The 6,080-nt window shown below is 42.2% G+C and overlaps 1 long non-coding RNA gene across 1 annotated transcript; it reads right to left on the bottom strand.

The window, feature by feature from the left end:
• Positions 1–3,455: 3,455 nt before the first annotated feature.
• LOC141063383 (uncharacterized) lies at positions 3,456–5,588 on the bottom strand. The gene is made up of 3 exons (XR_012224870.1): positions 5,339–5,588; positions 5,197–5,256; positions 3,456–3,912 (listed from the first exon to the last, which is right to left on the bottom strand). It is a non-coding gene; the product is annotated as an uncharacterized lncRNA (long non-coding RNA).
• Positions 5,589–6,080: the final 492 nt, after the last annotated feature.

The following is a 6,080-nucleotide window of genomic DNA, read 5'->3' as shown; positions in this document are numbered from 1 at the left end:
GCTTTATTGTGCTTTACCCAGGCTACTTTAGCAACCGCTGTGTGAGAAGCTTTCTTTTGCCTTGCAGCACTGTTCACGGCTGTCTGCGAGGTCTCTGTGTGTGAGTGCAGCTCACGCTGTAGTGTGTTCTGCAGCCACCTCCGGTTGTAGTCCGCTCAGCGTGCATCACTGCCTCATACATTGTCCTTTTTTGCATTAGTGCTGCTCATTTTTCCAGATTTCTCCTAACAGTGTGGTTCCATCTGTATCCAGCTAGATTGCTTGAAAACACTATATAAGAGTAGATAGAGGAGCTTTTCTGTAGCCTTGCAGCGCTGTTCATGGCTGTCTGCGAGGTCTCTGTGTGTGAGTGCAGCTCACGCTGTAGTGTGTTCTACAGCCACCTCCGGCTGTAGTCCGCTCTGCGTGCGTCACTGCCTCATACATTGTCTTTTTTTGCATTAGTGCTGCTCATTTCTCCAGATTTCTCCTATTTGTGTGGTTTCATCCATATAGAGGAGCCTTTCTGCTGGCTTGTGCCCTGCAGCCCCAGCCAGAATAGTATTAGCTAGTGTTGAGCATTTGATACTGCACTATCGGCCGATATTCGCGGTATCGGAGTTCCGATACTGAGTTCCAATACTTTTAGAATATCGAATACCGGAATTGGAAGTTCCCATAATGCAATGAGCCAGTTTGATTTTATTCAGCCAATGAGGAATCCTAAGAAGTGTGGGCACATCCTGTTATGCATGTTAGGCATGTTAACTAATGGCATGGCTGTGATTTGTTTGCAAGCAGACCACCCAGCTGCTCCTCCCCCAGACACACGCTGAACAGTGATCTATGGAAAGTGAAACTAGTGAGGGAGGAGGAAACGACCAGTTCTCATTTCAATGCCAGAACACCCCCCTGGACGTTTATCTTAGAAGCAAGAGATGATATCTTGGAAACCGTGCAGACTAGCCACAGAAGGTAAATTATTTATTGTCAGCATTTTGCAGCCTAGATATGCACTGAGATTATGTGAAAAGCCCGAACAACCTGTTCTGTTATGTATTTCCGCCAAGTTGGATCACCCGCCAGGGCTGGTGGGGTACTCGGTACTGGGCCCGTTGGTTTCAATGGGAGATGTCACGGTAGCTGTGACCCGATCCGTGACCCAGGGCATCCATTGTAAAAGGGAAATGTTGAACGTGTGGATGATGATTAAAGTTTATGAGTGAATGATTCGTGACGCCACCTGTGGTGTTCGGCAATGAAGATTTTAAGCTGACGCTGCAGACAGATCCTCTGGGACAGATGGTGTGGTGCAGCTTTGATGTTGTGGCCCTCCACAGGTAGGGCTGTAATCCCAGGGCAGTGTAGATGGAGAGGTAGTGAAGAGATGTAGATGGTGCAGTGCCAGGCACAGAGATGTAGCAGTGCTGAGTGTGTTGGCGCAGGAATAACTGGAGGACACCAGGGCACGTAGTCCCAAAGCTTTACTCACAGTCTGTTGTGCATACAGGTGCCCGCATCCGTGCTGTGTCCTCCGGGTCAGGGGCTCAGTCAACCTCCAAGCTAGATGAAGCACTCCGTTCCAACACTCCGCCAACATGTGCCTTTTCTGAACGTCTCCCTCTATTGCTACACAACCCCTTTAACATAGTCAATATCTTTGTAACTCCAAACGTCTTAAAAAAAAATTAATTCCTGCTATTCCATTTGATTGGGCTAAACCTCTATGCCTTTAATGTCTTCTCCACCTCCCCCAATACATTCTACATTATTTTTAGTTGTTTTCCTTCATGTAGAATTAACCTACAAGGAAATTAAGGGTTTATTTTCATTCCGATATTTGTGTCCCATTGACTTGCATTGGTTTTCCGGTATTGGAATCGGCGATATCCGATATTTTTGGGGTATCGGTGCGATCCAATCCGATCCGATATTTCCCGATATCGGAAGGTATCACTCAACACTAATTGTAGCACATGCTTTTTCTGGCCCTCATCTACAAGGTGTAGATAAGGGCATTCCGCAAGCTCTCTGCCTCGGGGTAACCCTGGACTCTGATCTGTACTTCAAACCACATATCCATGCAATTTTCTCTTCCTGACGACTAGAACTCAAAATAATTTCCCAGATCCATGGATTCCTTAATAAAGAATGTACAAAAGCCCTAGTCCATGCACTCTTCATCTTCCGCCTTGACTTCTGTAAGCTCCTGCTTTGTGCCCTCCCTTATCATAGCTTCTCACCCCTCCAATCAATCCTAAACTCTGGTGACTGACCAATCCATTTATCCCCCCACTATTCAATGATCTCTCCTCTCTGTCAATCCCTTCACTGGCCCCCCATTACCCAGAGATTCCACTTCAAAACCTTAACTATGGCATACAAAGCCATCCACAACCTGTCTCCACCATACATCTGTGACCTAGTCTCCCGTTACTTACCTGCATGCAACCTCCAATCCTCACATGATCGCCTTCTCTACTCCACTCTTATCTCCTCTTCCCACAGTCGCATACTAGATTTCTCTCATAGAACCCCTCTACTCTGGAACTGTCTACTCCAACATATCATACTCTCACCTACTATGGGAACCTTCAAAAGGAACCTCAAGAACCAACTCTTCCAACAAGCCTACAACGTACACTAACCATAGCTCCACCATACCGCTGCAGAAGCAGATGTACCTCACCTATTGTATCCTGAACCATCCCTTCTAGACCATGAGCGTTCATGGGCAGGGTCCTCGCTCCTCCTGAACCAGTCGGTGACTTGTATTTTTTATTATTATTATTATTATTATTTTTGTTTATTTTATATACCCTTTTTTTTTACATGTAAAGCGCCATGGAACAAATGGTGTTATAACAATAAACAAAACTAATAATAATACTGCAAAAAGGGAGTCGAGTAGCCCATATAGTAACAGAAGTTGTCAAAAAATGTAACAATTGTACTATTTCTACTCTGGGGAAATTGATGACACTTTAGTGGTGTGTGGCAATCATTTTTGGAAATGATTGCACTTCAAGTTGGGTCTCCTACTCTCAATTAGATACCTGTTTTACTATCCTAAAATGTTTGTAACAATAGTAGTCTACAAAGCTGATATTTGTTCCACCTGTGGCTGAGCATAAAAGCAGTTTGAGCTGTTGCATGAGGTATCAGAGCTCCTCTTAATTTAAACTTCCATAAAAACTATAAATGCTGGCCCAGATCCTGATACCCCATGTCTGTGCCATTGTTAAATTTCTACTGTGGGTAAATTGATGCCACTTGTCTTGTTGTCTGTCCCTAATTTTTGGAAATGTTTGGACTGTAAATTGGGTGTCCTTCATGTGTGTTGCCTGAATCTGGTGTAAGGGGGTGAGATTTGATGTCTTACTTGATCCCCTTTCCTCTGATTGTCTCCTGGCTGTTAATATTTACATATGTCCAGTGAAGAGAAAACAGCTGCACTCTGGGAAATTTTGATTTTCAATGCAAAAAAATTTTTTTATTGAAGACACCACAGGGGAATAGTGCGTTGAGGTAACGTTTTGACCCTATGTCGGGTCTTTTTCAAACCTCACTAGAAGAGACACATACAAAGATAGACATTAGGATATATACAGTGATAATCACAAAAATGTACAAACTCTGTAGAGGTTTAAACAGATATACATATTTACACAATTACACTATATACAAAATCATCATGTACAGGATCGTTGTGTGCAAAATCATTATAGAACAAAATTGTACAAATCAATAGGATGTTGGAGTAAGATCCAGTAAATATTGATTGAAGCAGCTGTGGAGCTGGGTTACAGCGAGGCCGGCATAATGGAGCAAATCACATAAATGCAACATAATCAGGCACTGCAAGCATGGAGACTGACCTTAAAGCACAAGAGAAAAAGAAGCAATCACGGCAGTATGAATGTGCAGGAGGGGCTGAAAAAGATGAAAAAAAAAAACCCAAGAGGTTTGGACCAGTATAGGACACTAAAATCTGCAAAAGACAAAGTGAGCAAAAACCCTGCTGTAACTAAATAAGTAAAAGCAAAAGTGCATCTAAATAATACAGAGTTTTAGTAATACTGTTTTTGATCAAAAGGAGCATGAAAGCCATCCCACCACGACAAGGTAACTCTGTTCGGGATAGTCCTACACTGTCTAATATTAAAAACCTTGCTTTTTGTCAAAGTTGACCTCAATGTGTGAACAAGGGCAGACAAAAGGACTGGGTCCCAAACAGTAGACACCAGTCTGGGGAAGCCTTATATACAATTTCCAGCTCAGGAGAGGGAGGCCACACCCCAGCTTGCACAGAATGCAAAAAATACAAAGAAAAAACACAAAAATTGAGCTTGGTTTGAGATGATACACATGCAGCGTATAAATGCATGTTGACATTGGCCATAAAACATAAAATCTGCAAAAGACAAAGTGAGCAAAAACACTGCTGTAACTAAATAAGTAAAAGCAAAAGTGCATCTAAATAATACAGAGTTTTAGTAATACTGTTTTTGATCAAAAGTAGCATGAAAGCCATCCCAACATGACAAGGTAACTCTGTTCGGGATAGTCCTACACTGTCTAATATTAAAAACCTTGCTTTGTGTCAAAGTTGAATACAGCACAAAAAGAGGACTTGAAAGTCCACCAATAATGTGAAACAGCAAAAAGAGCAAAGAGGTTTACCCGTATAGGCCTCCAGACAAATGCACTATCAGGGTGCAGTGGACCCATATAGTTAAGATGGCAACACAGGTGCATGAATACCGATATAAAACAACCGCTCGCAGCCTACCAATATATGGAGGGGGCGGTTGCTTTGTGTCAAAGTTGACCTCAATGTGTGAACAAGGGCAACCAAAAGGACTGGGTCCCAAACAGTAGACACCAGTCTGGGGAAGCCTTATATACAATTTCCAGCTCAGGAGAGGTTTTTAATATTAGACAGTGTAGGACTATCCTGAACAGAGTTACCTTGTCGTGGTGGGATGGCTTTCATGCTACTTTTGATCAAAAACAGTATTACTAAAACTCTGTATTATTTAGATGCACTTTTGCTTTTACTTATTTAGTTACAGCAGGGTTTTTGCTCACTTTGTCTTTTGCAGATTTTATGTTTTATGGCCAATGTCAACATGCATTTATACGCTGCATGTGTATCAGTATAGGACACTGCAGTAGGGAAAAGAAAGGGAGTAGGGGAGACAGAGGGAGGCATACCTAAAGTGCCATTTGTAGAAGTCCAGTCTGGCAGTGACTAGGCAGAGGTCCTAAGATGAGCTGAGGGGACAGGTAATGCAAGAGTTAACAGCATGAAAGCATCCTAAAGTAGCTCACAGTGCAGCACTGCTGCAGGACATACCTGGAAGCGTGGGGCAGCTAGCACCTTCTGTGGTGTAGTGTGCAGGCACTGGTGGTCAGTGAGTTAAAGTAGCCTGGAGACTGGAAGTCAGTGGGAGTGTCTGAGGGGTGCTACTGTGTGGGAAACATCAGTGATGTGTACTGAAGCGAGGCTTGTAGCGCTGTTGGTGGGGGCGCCTGCGCTGTGTGCTGAAGGTAGAAACTACAAGGAGAAGACAAGACATAAACAAAAGTGTGCCTGGCGTCTGCATAGTAGCACTGGGGGAAGGGGGGGGAGAGAGAGAGAGGAAGGAGTGTCAGGCTGAGCCATGGAGAAAGGTGGATGAGGAGAGAGGAGTGAAGGAGGGCACAACACAAGGAGGGAGAAGAGGTAGGGAGATGGAGCAAAAGTAATAGAGGAGTGGGAGAAGAACATAAAAAAGAAGGAATTAATGAATGAGGTAAAAAAATAGATGAAATGGATCAAAGGGATTGACAAGGAAATAAAATAAATAAAAATAAAAAATTGCTGAAGAAATTGAAAGAATGAAAAGGAACAAAGAAAAAAATGAAGAAAAAATAAAAAATAATGAAGAAATAGAAAAAATTATAAAATAAATAAATAATAATAACCAAAAATTGAAATGGTAATAGGACAAATGGAAGAAAAAAAAGACAAATGAAGTATAATATTGAAAATAAATATTGAAAATAAAAATTAAAAATAATAAAAATTAAAAAAAGCCAAAATAATAAAACTGAAA

The sequence above is a fragment of the Dendrobates tinctorius genome, unplaced genomic scaffold (assembly GCF_039654945.1).
Source record: "Dendrobates tinctorius isolate UK_male_01 unplaced genomic scaffold, ASM3965494v1 ptg000250l, whole genome shotgun sequence".
NCBI lineage: Eukaryota > Metazoa > Chordata > Amphibia > Anura > Dendrobatidae > Dendrobates > Dendrobates tinctorius.
This window is presented reverse-complemented; position numbering and strand designations above follow the sequence as displayed.